General features: G+C 42.3%; 1 protein-coding gene across 1 annotated transcript in view; it reads left to right on the top strand.

Annotated features, from left to right (window-relative positions):
* The window catches only part of KCNIP1 (potassium voltage-gated channel interacting protein 1), a 677,814-nt gene that overhangs the window by 72,486 nt on the left and 582,552 nt on the right, over positions 1 to 22,776 (top strand). The gene's annotated exons all lie outside the window — the stretch shown is intronic.

Below are 22,776 nucleotides of genomic sequence, written 5' to 3'. Positions count from 1 at the left end.
CATTCACTTATTTATATATTTATACCCTGCCTTTCCTCTTGGCTCAAGATAGCTTGCAATAATAGTTAAATCATCCCAAGCTAAAACCAAAGCTAATATAGCAAGTCCAAAATCTCTTCCCCCCTCCCCCCCTTAAAAGATGCCTACCATTTAAACATGTTCAAAAGCCTGACCACACCTCCTATAGTTCTCCAAAGGTGGTGGTGGGGGCTCTCAATTCTTCAGGGAATCCATTTCACACAGTGAAAAAATCCTGGGTTCTGCTCAATGCTAGATGGGCCACCCTAAGGAGTGAGATAGCCCGCAGATGGTTTTGTGATTGTTGTAATTGGCACGCAAGGACATATGGAAGGAGATAATGCTTCAAATATATGGGGTCCAGGTCATGGAAACAGACTGGCAGCCAATGTAGCTGTTTCAAAATGGGCAACATATGTTCCCAGTAGCTAACCTCTGACAGCAGCCAGGCTGTTCCATTCTGGACCAGTTGTAGTCAATTCTGAATCTGAGTTCAGATCACATGGGCCTGAGTTCAGATCACATGGCCTTCACACTCCCGAGGATCTTGACAGCATCCCTAGACAGGTTTAGTCTGAAATTATCCATGACAAAATGTTCTGTACTGAGGTTTCCAGATGTCCAGGGCCAAGTAATATGTATCAGGACTGTGGTAAACATAATGAAGAATCTCAAGGCTTCAACTCCCTTTGTGTGCTACTTCCCAAACTTCAGATTATGCGTGTTTCCCCAGGATGGTAAATAGGGGTTCCTGGGGCTTCTTCAGGTCAGAAAAACAATGTGAAGGTGAGGAGGTCAAGACCCTTTTCATCATGCACTGCAATTCCAATCTGTATTGGTTCCTCCACATACCTGGAGCCTGGGTTCTTAGCTTGTCAATCTTAAAGCCAGATCAGAATATCAGCTTGGTCTCATAGAAATGTAGGCATTTTATGGGTTATCTGGGATTCTAGCTTTTGCTCATGGATCTGCACTTATAAGAGACTGAGAGAAGGAAAGTAGCACATATAAATAGAAAAGACTTGACAAAAGAGTGAAATAATGCTCATATTCTTTGGTCAAAGGCTTTTTTCTACATTCAGTGGTACTGCTTTTTAAATCCTGGCTGCCACACTCCTGTCCCAGTTAGGGGAAAAGTATAGCTATTGCAGCATCTTTCTAATGAGAAAATAGATCCAGATGTCTGGCAAGAGTTTCATCAAGGGTGTTTTGCTAATAGTGGATACTGCACTTTAAAAGTAAATTGGTTCAATTTCCTTTGAAAAGTTAGCTCTCCAAAAAAAAGAAGAAGAAGAAGAAAAAAAAAGGAGGGGGAAACAAGGCTGAAGATGTTGCAGGGATTTAGGTTACTGTGTTCCCACACTTTCCTATTTAAATATTGAATATTTAGAGAGAACACTTGGAGGTGAGAAGAAGAGTCTGAGCTGAATCAAATGTTATTGCAGAAGGATGTATAACTGTGAAATGTAAATGCAATAGGATTGGTCAGAGTTTAATACTATCTCTTTCCAAGGCAGCACCTCGTAAAGCTGAAAGTTTAGGTGAGTGGATGCGAGAGGATTTTGAATGATGCAAACCTTTCATTCTTTATAACATCTATTCCAGTATCTTTGGTTGTGTTTGATACAAGCAAATGTTTATTTTCTACTGTTTTCAAATACACATTTATTGCCACAAAAGCTTTCACGGGTTTGAGCCCAGTTCGGCAAATGTAATGAAATGACTCCATTGGCAGTACAATTATTTTCATACAGGGAGAAGAGAAAAACAAAAACAAAAACAAAGGGTGATTTGGTTTATCACACTCTAGGCAAAACTGAAAAATAAGCAGATAAGCACAGTAATCACAGCAACAGCAGTTGGTGTGAATTCAAAGCCATTTAACACCTATAAATGATCAGAAAATGGTTGGATGAGGCTGTATCCTACAATTCTACCTATTAATGAATTCCATTTCAGAATTTTTAAATCGATGCTTGCCTTCAAATTTTCCTTCAGATATGAATTTCAAGTCTGCAATTGAGTGCCTGAAAGACCAGAATCTTCACCCACAGATTTGTAAATATTGCCATTGTTTGTAAAACATAACACTGATTTGTCTTTTTTCTTTTTGTTACAAAGGGGGCTAACCTGTTTGCTCGATGTAAATTACAAAAGGGTACTGTTGATGGATGACTGCATATACCTTACTGGGGGAGAACCATGTGAATGAACACCTCATGCTATAGATAATGTTATTAGGTCCTGTAGTCATGCTGCTATGAGGAGATATGGAGTCAGAGTTGGCATCTGTGATGATTGTTGGGTTATGATCCCTGTGCTAATATCACTGGTAGCACTATATTGCTGGCAAGCAACTGTCTGAGAGTAAGGATTTCTCTGTAAGCAATACATAAGTCTGTATGTGTATGCTATAAGAATGTATGCATGTGTTTATTTACAAATTTGCACACTGCCTTTCTGCCCTTATAAGGGCCACTAGGGAAGCTAACAATTTAAAACATGCATAATAAAACTACATTTTAAAGCCATTAAATCAACCCATTCCAAACACACATTAAAATCATTTTTAAACAACAATATTAAAATAACAAGGATCATTTGTGTGTTGTACAGTGCTGCCAAGTCACAGTTGACATGGCAATCCTGTAGGATTTTCAAGGCAAGAGACTAACAGTGTGGGTTGCCATTGCCTTCCTCTGCATAGTAACCCTGGAATTTCTTGGTGATCTTGATCACTGATGGAATACCAGATGAAACAAAAAGTTTTCATTGCTGCTAAAAGATGGCAACAGAAGAGAACAGACAAAGCTCCTGGGGGACGGGGGAGAGACTTCTAGAGTTTTGATGCCATGACTGAGAAGCCCCTTTCTCAGCTTTCCACTCACCTAATCTCAGAAGCCAAGATCAACCAAAGCTGATTCTCTGGCAATTATTGTAGGGGTCAAGGAAGTTTATAAGGGAGTAAGTGGTTCTTCAGATATGTATGTCCCAAACGATACTGGGTTTTGAAGGTCAAGACCAGCATGTTGGATTGTGTTCAACAACAAATAGGGAGCCAGTGTAGATGGGCCAAGCCTGAAGTGATATGGTCCCCATGACCCACTCCAGTAACAGTGGGGTGAAACCTATGAACTATCAGGGAAAACAGTGCTATTAAGACTGCCAGATGAGAGAACCTCTTGCCCTCACTGGGCTGAATGATTCAAGTCTAGTAGGTTCCTGTAATTAAAGTAAAATAAATATTGTAAGATAAATTAAGATAAAATAATTCATTAACATTTAATCAGCAAGTAACTTTAATGTTCTCACAAGATACAGACTAGGATCAACATTAGTGAGGAAAGTGGAGATAGTAGGCAATTGTACTACTTCAGAAACTACATAAAAGCAATTGTTTTACCCAACATTAGTGTGTAGCTGAAAAAACCCCTCAATTAATGTATTTGAATCTAAAATACGTTCTTCCTGCTTGGCTAGAAGACAGAGGTAAAAAAGAAATTATACTTTGCTGACCTTGAAGATGCTGGTCTATGTGGGGACATAGAGTTGGTGGTTGTGGAAAATTGGTTGTTTATACGTGAAATCTGAATTCAAGCATGTTGAAAAACTGCAAGGGATGGACTGTTCCCCGATTATGAATTTGTTTCTATTTAATTGGTTTTTTTTTTTAAGTTGGTGGCCTTAGGGCTAAAAGTGTGAGACATGAATATCTCAAATAAGTGCTGTGTAGTCCCAGTTAATACCACAGTTCCCTGGCAGGCTGACTCACACCATCTGCCTAACTGCACTTTATATTATTTCATCTTGCACCATTTCTTCCAATCATTCATTAATCCCTTGTTCCCAGCATACACCATGGTGCTATCCCTGAATGCGGATGCCCTGTGTTCAGTGATACAGTGCTGTACTGTATTGCTTTCCTGAACCACAATAAGAGCTATTGCTGCTGCCAGTCTTGTCCACCCTACCAGTCTATGCAGCATGGCTGTCAATAATAGCCATGTCATCTCCTCCTGACAATTGCAAAGACTCAAGGCTGAACAAGCTCATGGTAGCTAAGGAATCTGCAGCACAGTTAGAAATGGAACCCTTTCCACAATTGCAAAGGCTCAAGGATAAGTTAGTCACATGAAAATTGACTGGTTGAGACTGCACTGTAGTGCAGGGTGGGACTGCAGACATTTTTGCTCCTCTTAGACGTAGCACTATTAACAGTGGCATCCCATGAGTTGTCTCAAAATGTTTTTCCAAGTAAATTACATAAGTGAATAAATGGCCCTGTATTTGAGATGGAGCCATCAAGGGAGAAAAGAGCACTGCACCTGTGATGAACACCCCGCCCCCCCCCTTTCAATATCACCAAGATTGGGAAACCATTCACTGACCAGTCTTGTCAGATTGTGCTGCCTTTTTCTCTCTCCTGGGACTCAACTGCTTCTATATGGTAGCGCAAGATGATAAGAAGCACTTTTCCACAGTCCTGTTATATTCAGAGTACTGTTATTCAGATGGTTCTGTTATTTAAGATGTTCTGGCTTGAGGATTAAATACACTGGGTTCTACTAGGTTTGGTGCATTAACTTCAGTACCTTCACTCAGTTATCAAAGATAGAAAACCCTCAAAATACATTTAAAACACCCTTGTTAGAGGAAACTCAAAGCAAAACCCAATACCCCAGACAGTAACTGGTATTTAGGATTCTTCTTTCCTCTTCCTGGAAAATATATCCTTTCCTTATTATTTTTATTTATTTATTTATTTATTTATTTATTATTCGATTTATAGGCCGCCCCATCCCCGAAGGGCTCGGGGCGGCTCACAACACGGCTGTTATTCAAATAACAATCACATAAAACTTAACCTATTAGCCAATTAAAATTAAGCAGCAATTATATACGACATCTAAGACTGAACAACAGAAATAATTTAACAGAAATAATTTATACGCTCCTCAGCTTGGACTTCTCAATAACCTAACCACCAGTTCTCTCCAGTTTGTGTACATTTGCTTAAACCACAGCACACAGGGCTGCCTACAGTAGAATCAGACAGATTTACTTCACTGGCTGAATTACTTTCTTCAGAGAGGCTATAAGCACAGCAAAGGCTTTTTCACTTCAGGAACCTTAAACTCTAAAAAGCCTTTCGAATTGTTAAGTCAAAGAATTACCCCCCCCCCCCCCCCCACATCATCTAGTAATTAGGGCCGATCAGCGTGCAGGATGCCACAGCCAATCAGATGACTTCTTCTGTTCCTAGAGCTCTATACCTCACTCTGAGTGTAAACAGTAATGGCTCCTGATAGACCTGCACTTTTAAAAACACACTTTAAAAACACACTCTTAAAAACACATTTTTCTCTGCAGTCCTTTCAACATCCATTGAATCCAGCAGCCTTAGAAGGGGATTACTCTGCTTAGGATGGCACTGTGACTTTTGCAGCTGGCTGCCATGCAGCTGGGTGGGAAATGTTCCAAACGTGCTGTTTTCCTTTGGTGCTGCTTTAGAGACTGGCATTGACTGGGTTCTTTCCTGTTCTTCCAGTATGTGCATTTGCAGGTAAAAATCTACTTGCCAATTCCTCCAGTCCTCCATTTGCACTCTGCCCAAGAAAGCTGACCAGAGAAAAGGCAGCACAGTAAGTTCTTGTCACTCAAAGTTTTGCATCAGCCCATAATTGTGGCTGGGGTTAGGTACAGTAGTGGCTTTACTAAACCACTTCCTGATCTCTGTAACAATGAACATGTTGAGAAGTATCAGTGAATCAAGGAAAGACTAGTCTGCTTTTTGCAGTTTCATTTGTGGTTTCCTGGGAAATATTTTGTTCTACGTGTAGTTAATATAAGTAGTTTTCAAACATTATGAGCGTGGCAAAGGAACCTAGTAGAATATTATATTTTTCTGGAGCCTCAGCTTCATTAAGCTTAAAAACCGCTGTTTTTAAGTAGCTTTTAATGGATTTTAGTAATTTATTGTTGTTATCGATTTAATTAATTGTATATGTGAATTTTGTACACCGCCCAGAGCCCCCAGGGCATAGGGCGGTTTATAAATCGAAACAATAAATAAATAAATAAATTAACTAGGTTTTTGCATGCTAATGAAATGGCCAGAAAAAGGCCTTTTATTTTAGTTTCCCAGCAAATGTAAGTTTCTGTGTTTACTGACTTATTCATAAATAGAACATTTCTTGAAGGGATATTCAAATACAAGAAAATGTGATATCTGGCACGTGAAGTCAGTTTAATAAATGTTGTAACCTCATTTGTGGGTCTTCTCTGTTGCCTCTAAAGAGTTGCTGAGCTGTGAAATGAGAATATTTTTGATCTTCGTAAAACCCACGAGGCTATTAGCTTTCCTACCTCTTTTAAATGAAGTTTATTAATAGTAAAGTAAATTGTCATTTTAAGGGCAACAAAAGAAAATTTATAGAAGTTAACCAAATAGCCAGAATTTTATCTGCAGATAATTGCTTGGTGTGTGAAATGTTTTGGGATAAAATAAATGTGGATAAAATACAGGCCAAAATTTCAAAGCTTGGAAGCTTCATCACACTGCTTACTTAAAGGAGCAAGTATACATTTATGGTGCTGAATAGTAGCAATAAAGGCCCAGTGAAGACTGTGAGTTTGTTGCTTGGAAATACAGCCTCCACCTAATTTTCTTTGTGATAATACAAATTAAAATTAAGCAAAATTATTGTGTGTGTGCTTATGTTGTTCTTAAGGGGCAGATTTAGTCTGCGTGGGAGTACTTTCTTCCATAAATATATAACATGCTTTCTGATGTACATCTTGATCTAGGGAATCAAGCATTTTAATTCTTGAATCTGGAATCTGGTTTTTATCTAAAACTCTAGGAAGAATAAGCATCAGGAAAGGGAATGGATGTGGGGACAACTATTTCCTAATGTGGGTTGTAGTCCTTTTTCCAGATCCAGACGAGAACCTGGATCAATCCTTCACATTGTTCTGTCTTCAGGGTAATTAAATGCTGCCAGCTGGATATGTTGCTTTCACAGACTAATATTTCTGGGTTCACATTTAACATGAAGAACAACTAAAATCAGTTTTAAAAATAGTCTCTCTGAGACATTTAGGGTTTGGTAAATTTTGTGCTTCTATTTTTATAACACCCCACCCCCGCCCAGAGCCCCAGAAAGATTCCCCATACACTATAATGGAGAAGGGGGGATTTAAACTTTAAAGCACTTGGAGAGAATGTGCCAGAGCGTTTTTTCTTCCTTTTAAAAGGGCTTGTAGCCAGTAATCTTTCCCAAGACACCCTTCCCAAAATGAATATTTTCAGCTTCTTCAGGATCAGCATGCTGGCTACTGCTTAAAGGGTCCATTTTTTCTATTCAGTTTTGCACACCTCTAGTAGTGAACTAGTTGCTCTGGAGGTCCAACAGACAGGAAAAGTCTTGGGTCTCTGTGCCCTGATGTCTTAAAGCACTGGTATTCAAAGGTCTGCTGTTTTTTCAAACACCATGGCTACTAGCAGAACTATTCTCCATGTGTTTTCCTAAACTTTGTGGCCATCACTACACCCACACTAGCAGTGAATTCATAATACAATTACTTATTGTTGGTGTTGTTGGATCTCACCGCAGCGTTTGATGTGGTCGACCACGATCTTTTGACCCACCGCCTGGCCGTCTCCGGGGTGTGGGGTACTGTCCTTCAATGGATTGCCTCGTTCCTCCGGGACCGGAGTCAGCAAGTGTGGTGCGGGGACCAAGCTTCCCGGAGGTGCCCGCTTTATTGCAGTGTGCCTCAGGGAGCGCTATTGTCCCCGCTGTTATTTAACATCTATATGCGACCCCTTGCTCAGCTGGTACGGAGCTTTGGGCTGGAGTGCCATCAGTATGCTGATGATACCCAGCTCATTCTGTCGATGGAGGGGGGAGCGGAAACCGCCCCTGCAGCTCTACAGCATTGTTTGGAGGCGGTTGCTGGTTGGTTGATGCAGAGCAGGTTAAAACTGAATCCAGCAAAGACGGAAATCCTTTGGTTAGGTCGCCCGGGGGGGGCGGAGGGTTTTCAGCCACCCGATTGTGGGAGAAGGTCTCATTGGCACCGGCCCCCTGGGTCCGCAGCCTGGGGGTCCACCTGGATTAGTCTCTTTCTATGGAGACCCAGGTGGCCCATGTAACCCAGGTTGCGTTTTCCATCTTTGCCAGGCCCGGTGGCTGGCCTTCCTCTCCCAGGCGGATCTGGCCACAGTGATTCATGCAACGGTCACCTCCAGATTAGACTATTGCAACTTCGCTCTGGCGGGCCTACCCTTGAGGCTGATCCGGAAGTGAAACTGGTCCAGCATCGCGGCTGACCCGTTTGCTCCCGGGCGGTGCCTCTAGAGATCATATCACACCCGTGTTGCACCATTTGCACTGGCTCCCAGTTGAATTCCGAATCGTCTTCAAGGTATTGGTGTTAACCTTTAAGGCCTTCAGCGGTCTGGGACCCTCGTTACCTCAGGGACCGTCTGGCCCCATATGTCCCTTGTCAGTCTCTGCGCTCAGCAGAGGCCAATTTACTGGAGATCCCCGCCCCCTCTATGATGCGGCTGGCCTCCACCAGGGCCAGGGCTTTTACGGCCCTGGCCCCTGCCTGGTGGAATGCTCTCCCACCAGCTGTCCGGGCCCTGCGGGACCTAAACGAGTTCCACAGGGCCTGCAAGACTGAGTTATTCCGCCGGGCTTTTTGGGAGGCCGGCTGCTGATAGGTGCCCATTAACAACTGAGATCCGCTGTTCCCCTCTCAGAGGAGTTGAGGAGTTAATGGTGGAATGCCATCTGTTTTAATTGATTATGAATTTGGAACGCTGCATTTTAACTGATGAATTTTAATATTTTATTTTGTTTATCCGCTTGTTTATATTATGATGTAAACCACCCTGAGCCCCTTGGGGGAGGGCGGTATGAAAGTGGAACGAATAAATAAATAAATAAATAAATAAATAAATAAATAAATAAATAAATAAATAAATAATATTGGATGTGATATTCCCTTTTGCTTGTGAATCAGGAATAAGGAACTCTTTCTGGTCTTTTCTCCTTGGTTCATACAGTAGATGGGTGTATCCAAAGCAACATCCATTTATTAGCAATTAGGTACAGGGACGAGAGCCACTAGTTTCAAGAAAAGGGAGCTCATACAGTCTGCAGTTCTAATTAACAAGCAGAACTAAGGAGCTGAGACTTTACTACATGAGACTAAACCAACACATAACTATTAAAGGGGGGAAGCAGATGGTTTCATTGTAATTTACACAAAAAATGCATCATGCTGGATAAGTAAAGTAGTACTTCCATTTGTACATCCTGAGTCTATTTACAGAGGTTTCCCCAAATTCTGGTATTATGAGAAAGGGAGAAAGTTCTGGTATTACGAGAAAGGGAGAAAAAATCCCATAATCTTAATAATCTTTTCTTCTAAAATGACTCTTTATACTTTCTTCGCAGAAAAATGCCATAACCCTTCAATCATTTTGGTTACTCTCCTGCACTTCTTTGAGATATGGAGATAATGCACCCAGAACTGTTCGCAGTATTCCAAATGAAACCATATAATTGATCCAGAGGCGGAGCGAGGGGAAACTGCACCAGGGGAGCGTGTGCCCCTGCCGTAGCGCCGCCCACTGCCGCCCCAGAACTCCCCCAGAACGCCCCCACCACAGTCCTGCTATGCCTCCGCCCTGTCTCTGCCCGGGGTGTCACGCCCCCCATCCCATGGGTGCTACGCCACTGCATTATTTATATAGGGGCACAATAATATTGCCTGTATGATTTTCATGTCCAGTATATCCAAATCCAAATTTTTCTGACCAAGTGGGGTCCTGGGGGGGGGGGGTGTCAGAATCCCTTTCCCCCCTCCATCGCTGCTGCATATGATTCCAGTCCTAGTAAGGCTTGGATCCTCTGCTGGGAGAGTGCTGTGGCTTCATCCACCTAGGATTCCACCCCAATCTCTGCTGCTGCTGCTGCCAATTCTGGGCCCTGTTCTGAGCCTCTGTGGGGAGCTTGCTCTGGCTTCTTCTCTGCTGAGCTTCCTATTGGTCTGTTCTAGTAGGGCTGTTATATTCAACAGGACACCACTCAGACTCCTTGTTCAGACTTACTGAATTTTCCCAGTTGAAACTCAACCAATGTTTTATTCATTTTAATAGCAAATAGCTTATTCTACATGCTTAATGTGTGATTCTAGCTTTCTTCATTTAATTTCATACCAAAGTTTTTAAAATCTCATCCAGCACCCTTGACTGATGAAGGGTGCTTTTCCATCCACTTGCTCAGTGGATGACAAATAAAAACACTGTGAACCTTTATTTGGCAGTAGGGTTTCTCACTGATGTAAGATATTAAAGGGAAATCCTTTTTTCTTGTTAAAATTGTTTTTGTCATGCAAGATAATGAAAATTTATGATCGTCAGCCATATATAATAAGATTGATTTTACTTTTCCTCAAGCTATAAATTTGACTTCAGTGCAAAACCCCATTATGTAGGCTTTTTATTTGCTTCACAGCACACTTCTCAGAAAGTTAACAAGATTACTTCAAGCCCTGCCTTCACCACTGGGACTCTTAATCCACAACAGAGATAACATTGTTAGGAAGGTTCACTATATTGTTATGATGCTTGTGAAAAACAAAGCACTAAGATGCTGCAAAGTCCAAAGATCTTCATGGGGCAGAGAAGAGATAAAGATTTTCACACTGAGACAGAGATCCTCAGAGGATGAACCAGCATTTAGAGGCATGTATTCTGAAACTACCACTGTTTTGGGAACTACCATGGTTTTCCTGAATGGTAACAAAAATTCTGGATTCTTTGGTGTTACAAAAATGCATTTCTAAAAAACCCATGTTGTTTTTCCTATTGGAATGCTTATTGTGGAATGTGGAATTGTGGAATGCTATCTGTAGCAGCGGCTGTCTTGTTTTTTTTTCAATACTCTTGATTTCCCAAGCAGCGGCATTTCTCCCTTCCAATAAGATTCTTGCAAGGAATCTGGAGGTGAGTGCTCCCACTCAGTCATTTACTTTTGGAGACAAGACCCGGAGAAGGAATTTGTCTGAAGAAATCTGTATCAAGCTGTGTTTCCTTATACTATTCCATATGCAGCTCCACATTTATATGTACAACTGTCCATTGGGGTTTACATAGAATCAAGAAAGTGGCCGGGGAGCAGCAAGAGCCCTACTCCTCCACCTGTGTCACTGCTGATCAGCAAAACCAGCTTCTATACCTTCTAAAGCAAATGTTCTTGAAGTTGAAGCATTACTCTGATCAAAGTTGTGAACCTGGAAACAAATCATAAACAAAAATATTCTGCAGCTTAGCTGTAAGATTTCCCTTGCTTCAATTCCCTGCTGTTACCAACTCATCCTTTAGGGACTTCTTTAGTAGCAGTAGTAATAATTAAGATATCCCTACAGTGGACATTCATCGTGAAGGGATATGTCTCATTGCAATTGGATAATTAATTCATTACATGCAATCACACACAGATATGTATGTTGCAAGTTTTTTTTAAAAAAAAGAACTATTTTTAAAGGTTACAGGGAGGGAAGGGGATGTTTTTCTGCAAAGGAAACTTTCCTTACTTTGTAAAAGGAAACAATGTACTACAATTAGGAAGGATGGCAAATGCAGCTTTCAACAGAAAAGTATTTTTAAATTGTCGGGTAGTTGGTTTAAAATTACATTTTCCTTTTTAAAAAATGGAAGCAGAAGGGATTTTTTTTTAAATGTCAGGACTCAGAACTCTTCTGCTTGGCTGCCATAATTACCTCCGGATAAGAATCTGTGTAGAGAAGTGCATCTGTGCCAAGAGGCACCTACTTTAGGGATCTTTAAAATTAACCCGCTTGGTCCACTTTTCTTGAAATTTAGAGAATCTTTAGATTAGAAAAAGGATAGAGTTCTGTGCAAATTTAGTGTCATGTTTTTTTAAAAAACAGCTATCCCAACTGCTGAATTGTTTCCCCATTGAAAATGATGCTCCTGAAATTCCAGAACCTAAAAAATGTGTGATTTGAATCCCAAACCATTAATGTTCTACCCCCAAAAATCATCAGTCACCCCAAATCCTGGATCAAAAATTACATTTTTTTGTGATGATATCCCTATATCCACCCTCAATTTTCAACTATATTTATTTATTTAAGAAAAGGAGTTGGATTTATATCCCTCCTTTCTCTCTTGCAAGGAGACTCAAAGGGGCTTACAAACTCCTTTCCCTTCCCCCTTCACAACAAACACCTTGTGAGGTAGGTGGGGCTGAGAGAGTCCTGAGAGAACTGTGACTAGCCCAAGGTCACCCAGCTGGCATGTGTTGCAGTGCACCAGATAAGCTTCCACAGCTCAAAGAGCAGGGAATCAAACCCGGTTCTCCAGATTAGAGTGCACCTGCTCTTAACCACTACACATGCTGGCTCCCTTCATATTTACCCCATCATATTTACTTCATATATAGCCCACCTTTCTCTCCAGTGGGGAACCTAAACAGCTTGTCTGGTTCATTATATCCACACAACAACTGTATAAGGTAGGTTAGGCTAAGAGTATGTGACTGGTCCAAGTTCACCAATATCTTGCATATGACCTTTAATCCTGCCTTTTTTGTAGTTTCAGTGAAGAAGATCCAGACACTGTAATAGGTAGAGCTGCCAACTCCATGTTGGAAAATTCCTCCTCCAAATCCATCCTCCAAAGCAGTGTATTTTCCCGAGGGGATCTGATCGTTGTAGTCTAGACTTCCATTGTAATTCTGGAGGATCTCCTAATCCCACCTGGAAGTTGGCATCCTATAGTAATTGTAGTAACTGGTACCATTACATGTGATGAAAGAATCAACCGGAAGTATTCTTCTCTGACTTTGATCCCTCCTTCCTGACTAATGTTTTAATTGTTGTTTTTATATTTCTGTGTATGTTTTAGCTCTGTTTTTAATTATTTAATGATGTGTGTTTTGTGGGGGGTTGGTTTTAAATGACATTGCATGTGATTTTATTCTATATGTTTAAATGTGCTGGCTGCCTTGTGAGGGCAGAAGGGCAAGATATAAATTTAGTATAAGTAAATAATGACTGTGGGATTTCCCTTGAAAACTTTTCAGAAGCTAAAATTGTTGCATAATAGTGTGGCTTACCTATTGCTAATGTCACTCCCACCTTCTAACAACTAAAATGCTTCTTTGTTCAATTGAAGATTTTATTTTTGACTTCTAAAGTATTACACAGTCTGAGTTTGACTTACTTGAATTATCTTCTCTCCCATTATGAGCCTTTCCTCCATCTCTGATTGTCCCAGGTCTTCCTTTTAATTGCACTTCCTTTTAATTCCTTTTAATTGCTATCTCATCACCCAGAATGCACACCCACTGTTTTCCAGTAGTAGCTCCCTGTGGATGTACTGAAGGCTCATGCACTGTCTTCTTTCCATAAGATTTGCAATGACATTATTTTCAGGAAGGCATTTTGTCACTGGTTTATAAGGCAACTAGTTGTCAAGAAGACAAGTAGTTCTTTCTGTTTGTTTTCGATTGTCTGTGTCCTAATTTTATATGTCTGCTACCCACAAGTCAGATTTCTTTAAGCAGCTTTGAGCCACCATGGTCAGTGATGAAAGCAGAATATAATAATACGTTTAATAAATATTGAACTCTTTTGAAAGGAATATAATGTTTTCAGTCTCTTTATATGTGATATTCCAACCATCTCTCTCTTTCTCTCTTACGGTGAGAATCTTTGTAGGAGACAGTATGGAAACAATCCAGGACTGTTCATAGTGTTAACTGAAATGTCTTTGCAATGGTTTTTTTTTTCCACCCTGGACACATTTTCAAACAACTGTTCATTAATGAGCTTCATAATTTTTTTTCATGATTTCATCAGTGCTTGTAAAGAATTTTATGTGAGTGTGAAATCTCTGGTTGACATTCCATGGATCATAATATCAAGACTTAAATTACTGGTCAGAAAAATGGTAAATTCTCCTCAATTCCTCTGTTCTCCTCAATTTGTTTTAATCCTCTTGGCACAATTGTTAATCACTGTCAATTAACTTGTGAATGTGTTTGTTTCATACAGCTTTGTATCAAGTCACTTGTATTCTACCTCCAGCATTTCAAGTGTTATGGCAATTGAGATGAGGCTCAATAAGGTTGCTAACTCTGGTTTGGGCAATTCCTTGTAGTTTTGGAATGGAGTTAGAGGGTGGGGCTTAGGGATAGAAGGGACCTAAGCAGAGGTGGGATCCAGCAGGTTTTCACAGGTTCCCGAGAGTAGGTTACTAATTATTTGTGTGTGCCGAGAGGGGGTTACTAATTGGTGATTTTGCCACGTGATTTTTGCCCCTCCTCTCAGCAGCAGCGCGCAGAACTTGAAGCAGTCTAGCAGGAGGTACACCGGCATGCATGGCAGCCTGCGCCTGCGTGCATTCGTTTCCCGCCCAAGGACCGGCGCAGCGGCTGCTTCCTTGCCACAGCCCCGCCCAGGAATGCCCTGCCCCCAGAATGCCCGGCTACGCCCCTGTCGTGCCCCGCCCTGCCCCATTGGTGCTATGCCACAGTTTGACTCCCACCACCATGGGAACCTGTTACTAAAATTTTTGGATCCCACCACTGGACCTAAGTGAAGTATAATGCCATAGAGTCCATTCTCCAAAGCAGCCACTTTACCCAGGGGAACTGATCTTTACAGTCTGGAGTTCAGCTGAAATTCTAGGGGATCACCAAGATCCACATTGAAATTGGCAACCCTTGTTCTTATGAGATGGTTGAAGGCCTGTGACATTTGTGCCTGCTCCCAGCCTGAGGGAGTATTTGTATTTTTGATATCTGAGAAAGAGGGGCTCAGATAAAAGGATTGTCGGGAAATAATCTGAGGTGAACTTTGAAGGCCATTCTATTATTGTTGTTGTAGTAGTTGTTATTTGAAATCAGCCGGTGTGGCTTTCATATTCACTGAGGTCTTCCCAAAAACCTAGGATGTTGTAATGTATTGGCATAGTATATGTGTGGATCTAAGAAATATGGCCTTTTGTAATTGATACATGGAAATTTTATCAATATGTTGGTGGTTCAGATGTCAAGGGAGACACACATGCCAAAATGCAGATAACATTCTGGACTTGATAACTTTCTCAGACAAAAGGTTGAGAAGAAACTCTTACAAACAGCATGGCAGGGCTCAAGCTACTTTGGCTAGGCTCATGACAACTGGGACCACAACTACCAGTTTGTGCCATAATCTCTTGACTTCCATTTTCAGATCTTGGTATTTTTTCATCTTTTCCTGTTCTTTTTCTTCAACCCTGCTGTCACCAGGTATTGCTATATCAATTATCCACACTTCTTTCTTTTCTGTTCTTTTTCTTCAATCCTGCTGTCACCAGGTATTGCTATATCAATTATCCACACTTTTTTCTTTTCAACCACTGTTATATTTAATGAATTTTGCACCAATATGTAATCTGTTTGTATCCTAAGTCCCACAATGCTTGACCTGCTAATTTTTTATTATTTTTTCAACAGTGTGCACCCACCAATTTTTTCTGTTGGCAAATGGTAATTTTTACAAATGTTCCAGTGAATCATCTTACCAACTGTTATGCTATTGTTTATAATCAGTTTGTGCAATCATAATCAGATTGTGCGATCATATAATCAGCCTAGCATGTGATCTGGTGTTTTTTCTACTACATTGCACAATCTATATTTTGAATCAGCTGCTGATTTTTCAGTTCTGATTTTAATTGCATTTGTTTTAATAGCTTGTTCTTGAGAGGCAGAAAGCAAAAGGTGAGCTGTGCTTTTGCGGGGGGGGGAAGGGTATTCTTAAGGTCAAATTTTTAACTGTATGCATTTTTGGAGGGCTTGTGTGTTTGCTTTTTGAGGGCTTGGGAAGGTTTTTGTGCCTCTGAGGGCTTTTTCTTTGTCCTGACTGTGTGCTTGCCTCAGGCTTCTCAGAGGTGGGGCTTCTGGTGAGTCACCACCTCTGTTTAACTGCCACTCAGCTGCCTTCAGTACTCTCATTGAGATAGTGGCACGAGCAGTTTTTTGTTTGTCAGTAAGCAGCAATTTTGGGGGAGACAATAGAAGGCGAGTTAGAGTCTGGACACTGGGTGAAGACTCCTGACACTAGGTTCCATTCCATGAAGTTCAGTGAACAAGACCTTGGTTAAATAGGTAAGACTATCTAAGGAAGGAAACACTATTGAAGACTACTAAATATAGATAGGGAGTTGCCGCAGTCACCTGAAATAGCTGTGGAATGTTTGTTTTTTTGCTGGGTGATGTGGATATTTACACCTGTAGCAAGTGTAAGCTGGTTGCTCTTTTGGAAGACAAAGTCCAACAGCTAGAGGCGCAAGTATCTACACTTCAGAACATTAATTAAAATGAAGATGTCCTGGACAGATTGGAGCAGACAGTAAAAGGTGTGGAACCACAGGGGATCTCTCTGAGGAGGATAGCAGCTCTCAAACACCAAAGGTGGGCATTAGACAGTGTGTAAGCAGTTAGAAGGAAACAGTGTGATCACTAAAATTCAACATGGGTTTATTGAAACCAAATCATGCCAGACTAATCTCATCTTTTTTTTTTGATAGAGTGACACTCTTGGCAGACAAAGGGAATGCTGTTGATAAAGTATACCTAGATTTTAGTAAAGTGGCTCTGTAAGGGTTTCTATATGTTGAGGGGTATAACAGACTGCTCATTTTTCATCTAATATAAAAATCAGAAATACTTGACACATGAGAGGCTTCTTGAAGTTAAAATAGTTTTGTCTGTTTGAAGAGAATGTAAATGTCAAGTTAGCCAGGTTTAATAACTTGAATGGGGCTTGTAACAGAACATCAGGAATGAGGGATTTATTATGCTTACATAAAACTGATATCTTGCAATTCAAGATGCGTCTAAGGTGCTTCATAGACAAGTGTTGATCCTCTATAAAAAGGTTACAGCTCATTCAGCTGTCTCCAACTATGTCCCTTAACAGCTCTCTTTTAACTGTCAGTTACCAACTGTCAGTTTTCTAACTGCCATACTTAGAATTGTGTTTGAGCTCCCTCTCAATCAAGAGGTTCTATGACCAGGAAAACTTCTCAGAATGTAGCTGTCTGTCACGGGAATGGGTGGGGGGTTCTGGTTCTCTTAACTCCACCCATCAATTCCTTCTTATCACACCCATAGTTGCAAAATAAAGGGCTTAGTTAAAGTTAAAGCCCTTTAAATTGTTGTTATTTCTATATACCTATGATTGCAGTTATATTGATATTCTAGCCCATCTCAAAAATTATTCCCCCCTCCCATGAAAGAGGCAAACAAATGCCCTGGATCAGCAAATATCCTGGGGCAACCTTCAACAAATGGTGGTAAGGAGAATCCCTTCATCACCACACAAAATGTCAGATGCAAGCAAAGGGCGAAACTGACCAGAGAGCAAAAACAGGTGGAAAACAGCCCCTTTCCCCCTCTGATTCCCTTGATGTCTGAACAGCACCCCAAAGCCACCTCTTTTTAAGATATTCCCCCTACATCTTATTTTGGAGGGAGTGAAAAGAGGCAGTTGCCTCTTTTTAAGATACCCACCGACATTTTTTTTGTACTGTGTGGAATAGACCCCTCTCTTCTTGCCACTGCTGCTGCCACAGGAGAAGACAGAGGCTTGTTTTAAAATAGAGGGTAGTTTGAAATAAAGTTTTAAATAGCCCTCCCAATCATCGGGGAGAAGGGAAGTAGAGAGGGGAAGGTGTGGTGGAGATCCTGCTTGTACTATTCCTTGTAACAGCCAACTCTCTGCTATTATATTTTTGATATCTTGATATTAGCATATTCAGAAGCAGGAAGGAGTCTCAACATGGAAGGGAGTGAGGGGGAAGGCACGGATGGCAATGCTAGGGAGAGGGAAGGGTGGACCTAGGTAAGCTGGCTGTGGGCGGAGGACAAAGCTGTGCTCACTGGTTTTGGTTGTGAAGCAAATTAAAAGTCACACTAGACATGTTGTTGCTTGTTGCTGAGAGAATGGAAATTGAAAGCGGGGCTCAAGAATATGCATCTGTACAAGAAATCTTGCTGCAACCAACATGCAGCCCCTTTGGGTAGCAGACAACTTGTGCGTAATTGGCCTATATTTACTCTATTCTTTCTAGAAATGGAGTTCCTACAATAAACAAAGCATATTAGTTGGAATAGTCCAAAGGATCTGAGTGATTTTTGTACCTGGAATACACATAGGCTGGATGGGACTCTGTTGTACATATGAAAGCCTTGTGCACTCTATACTAAATTATTGGATCAAGAATCTGACTGGCTCTTAAGGGATTAAGATCCTTGAGTATCCAACAAATAGTCCTGGCTTTATTTGTGAGTTCTTCTGATAGCTAGATAAGCAAATTCATCCTTACATAATGAGAGATGGGGACTTTCACAACTATGGGTTACATGTTATCTTTGTTTTTTAAATCAATGCTATAAAGTGCTGGTCTAGTCTGGTGTGATATAAAGCATTTGCTGTGAAAACAAGCTCTTGAACATATTGTCTCAAGAGAGCTGTTGCTTTGCTAACATACCCCTTCTGCTGCGATTGTAGCAGAGAAGCTGAAAACATATTGTATTTTGTGTTTCCGTTCTTCAGCACCTGGTGTTCTTTTCTATAACAGAGGGACAGTCTGTTGATGGCTCTTTAGGGTTTTTAAACATTGACGCCTTGTGACAAGGCAATGCAACACATGCTAAATTTTGCTGTTTATTTATCCTGAAGAGGGGAAGCCACAGTTTCTGTGACTCTCTTTTGCCCCATTTTACCTGCCTGTTTGCCAGAGTCTTCAGGCAAAGTGCTTCTGTCTCCTTGAAGAACAGGTGGGTGGCCCATAGTTGGGAGGGGGTGCAAAGTCTAAGTGACTACTTCTATTGCCACCCCTCCATATGCCTGTACAAATGAAACATTTCCTTCTGTCCCCTGAAATATATCTTTGTGAGCTGGGGCTACCTACGTATCAAGGTGGTGGGTAAGCAAGCCACAGTGTTGATGTCTCTCCATGGATCAGTGATTCCTTCTGGTGGTAACTAGCCAAGCCTGTCTGGTTCATTCTTAAACATGAACATGCATGGCTTCTGATAATTCACTACTTCAGGCAATTGACATCTCTAATCATACAGAAGAAGAGAGATTTCCATAAGACAGTGAAATGTTTCAATGATTACTGGAATGTGGAAATGCTAAGCAGTGCACTGAACAATCTTGACTGGCAGAAACTTTTCTGTCCCTGTCATTTGTGTCTCTGCTAATGCCCAGATGTGAAGAATGCCAAATCTTACATTTCAAAGCAGAATACAGCTTACACATTTCTGCCCAGAGAGTGCCCCCAATGTATAGACTGATTCCATTCTACCGTTCAGTGAATGAATAAGCAAGGGATTGTGGCAGAGATGGCATCTGCAAACTGTAGGGGATTGCATTCCAGAGTTCCCAAGTTGAAAATATACATGAAAATCTCTGCTTTGTGTGTGTTACCATGATCTTCCACAATCGTTACACAAATCTGGAATTTGTAGGTATTACAAAATGCACCTGCCCCTATGTATTTTTCCTATTTGAGTGCTACCATCAGCAGCAGGCATCTTGTTTTTCTTTGATTCTTTGAACCAGATCCAATCAGACAAATTTCACCCAGGGAGTGGGGCTTCCAGCTGGAGCAATCAAAGGTCTAGGAAGAGCTGCAAATCTTGCTGACTTTTTTCTTTCCTTTTCTCCTTTGTGGGATTGGGTCCATTTTTTCCCTTCTCAATTTGCAGCACTATAAATTGGGTCGGTGTTGGATGGGGTAGCCGCTGAGTGGTTTGTTACTCTTTACGAATTGCAGGGGGACGATACCCGCACGGTAGCGGGCTTCCTCCAAGCGTTGCGCATTCGGTTCCAAGATCCCAATGCTGAAAACGATGCCATCCGTACAGTAAAAACCATCCAACAGGGCAACCGCTCCTTTGCTGATTTTGCCCGTGAATTCCGCGCAGCGGCCAGTAAACTTCCACCGGACTGGCCCGAGCGCATGAAATGCGAGTATTTTTTCGAAGCTATGGATATTAAACTTCGTGAAACAGTGATCCTTATTCGGATCCCGCAAACGCTTGCGGATTGGATCGAGCTCGGCTCGCAGGTTGCTGCCCGTCTTGCCTATGCCCGCGCTGGAGGCCGCCCACGCCCGAAACCAGCCAACACGCCTGCGCCGGCCGCTAGAAAACCAAGCCCGGCCGTAGCAGCCGAGACCACGTCGGAACGCCGTCGCCGTTTGGGATTGTGCCTTTACTGCGGAGGTCCTGGCCACCTGGCTGCCAACTGCCCGAAGAAGCAGAAGCCTCCCCTCCCGGGGGCCCGCACTCCTTCTGCCAAGCCTCCACGCAAATCCAGCCTGCCAACTCAAGGATCGTCAAAGCTGCTTTTTTGATGAGGATGTCGAAGAGGAAGAAACTGGCGCTTAGTCTTTCAGCGGCACCTCGTGGATCTTAATCCCTTCCCTGATCCGTGAGTGAAGGCAGCGCCCATTACTATTTTGACTTCCTTAGCCAACCCCAGTAAACGTATTAACGTATTTTGGCCTCTGCACTTGTGGACTCAGGTTGCTCCCACTGTCTTATGAGACTGCAAGTGGCGAGGAACTCGGTTTAGACCGAGTTCCCTTGGTGAAGCCCATTCCTTTCACCCAAATGGACGGTAGCCCACTGGGTGGTGAGGGTCCGGCCCGGTTCAAAACCCAACCGGTACTTCTCCTTTGCAACGATCATTGGGAAAAGATTAGTTTCATTCTTGCTCCAGTTGCAAAGCACTCCATTGTATTAGGTATGCCATGGCTACTTTTACACGAACCAACCTTCGTTTGGAAGGAGCGAATCCTTCAATTCTCAGATCCCCCCTGCGGAGATCACATGGATGGGGGGAAGATCCATCGGTAGGGGAGGGGGGAGCAACCATCGCTACAGCTTTCAATGTACTGTCGGCTCCCCTTGCTGTAGAAATCCCAAAGGCGTATCAAGACCTATCCAGAGTTTTCCAGGAACAGGAGTGCGATCAGCTTCCCCCCCATAGAGATACCGATTGCAAGATCCTGCTACAACCCGGAGTCCAATTACCTAAGGGTAGGATCTATCGCATGAGTCCTACCGAGGAAAAGGAGCTCGCCTTCTTAGATAAAAAAAAAAAATTTAGCCAGCTGATTCATAATGGCGAGCCACAAAACACACTCCATGCAGCCCCTGTTTTATTACGTTAAGAAAAAAGACGGTTCATTAAGACTTTGTACTGATTATAGCGTGGACTAAATGCTGTTTCCATCTCCAACAAATATCCTTTGCCCTTAATAAAAGGACCTCTTGGATGCCCTAGGCAAAGGCCAGATTTTTACCAAATTGGATTTGGGGAAGCTTATTATCGTGTCCAAGATCGCGGAGGGGTAACGAACATTTAACAGCATTTAATACCAAATTCGGGCAATATGAATATTTAATAATGCCCTTCGGATTAGCTGGGGCCCCAGGGGCCTTCATGGCCCTCATAAACGAAGTATTACATGATTTGTTGTACAAGGGTAGTCGTATATTTGGATGATGTTTTGATTTACTCACAGACCCTGGAAGAGCATGAGGCTTTAGTCCGGGAAGTTTTACAACGTTTACTTGATAACTCCCTCTTTGCCAAGTTGTCAAAGTGCTGTTTCCACCAATCCTCCATAGACTACCTGGGCTATCGAATATCCTCTGACGGTCTAGAAATGGACCCGGCTAAAAGTGGCCGCAGTGGTTGACTGGCCTGCCCCTACCAATAGAAGGGAATTGCAATCTTTCTTAGGCTTTGCTAACTTCTATCGTGACTTCATTCCTCATTTTGCCAAACTTGCCTTACTGCTCACTGATCTTTTACGCACTAAAGGAAAGGGCCCAAGCGTGCCAAGCCCGGAGCCCCCCTCCCCTGGTCGCAGGAATGCCAATTAAGCCGTTCCAGCAGCTGAAAACAGCTTTCACAACTGAACCAATTCTGACACATCCCGACCCTGAGCTTCCTTTCATCGTTCACGTGGATGCTTCGGACAAGGCGTTGGGCGCTGCCCTCTTGCAGAAAAATAAAGACAATAAATTGGTACCGTGTGCTTATTTATCCAAAAAAATTTTCTGGTCCCGAACTAAACTGGACTGTCGGAGATAAGGAAACCGCTGCCATCAAACTTGCGTTGAGCACTTGGCGCCATTGGTTGGAAGGAGCCAAGCACCCCTTTCAAGTCTGGTCGGATCATAAAAAATTTGGCTGCGCTTTCCACACCCCTCAAAATGTCCGCTAAACAATTACGTTGGGCTGATTTTTTTCTCTCGCTTTTCCTTTACGGTCCATTTTTTCCCTGGTAAAAGCAATAAGCTGGCTGATGCGTCTCCCCCCTCCCCGGGGAGGCGGGACAACGCATCACTACGGATATTCCACGCACCGTTCTCTCCCCTCCCAGCTGGGATTGGCTGTCACCCGCTCACAATCCTCTATGTCTCCCCCTCACCCATCCAGCCATCGCCTCCCCTTCCTCCAGGAATTTAAGGAGGCGGGATTACGCATGAGCTACCAACAGAGGGAAAAGATGCACAGCTACGCTTGGAGGGATGGTGTCTGGAAAAGGGGGGGGGTGTTGGTACATTCCTCCTCCCCTTCGAAAGCAGGTTCTTCAAGCATGCCATGATGCTCGTCAGGCTGGGCACTTCGGGTTTG

The sequence above is a fragment of the Sphaerodactylus townsendi genome, linkage group LG03 (assembly GCF_021028975.2).
Source record: "Sphaerodactylus townsendi isolate TG3544 linkage group LG03, MPM_Stown_v2.3, whole genome shotgun sequence".
NCBI classification, from domain to species: Eukaryota; Metazoa; Chordata; class Lepidosauria; order Squamata; family Sphaerodactylidae; genus Sphaerodactylus; species Sphaerodactylus townsendi.
The sequence above is the reverse complement of the archived record's forward strand: the minus strand, read 5'-3'. Positions and strand labels throughout refer to the sequence as shown.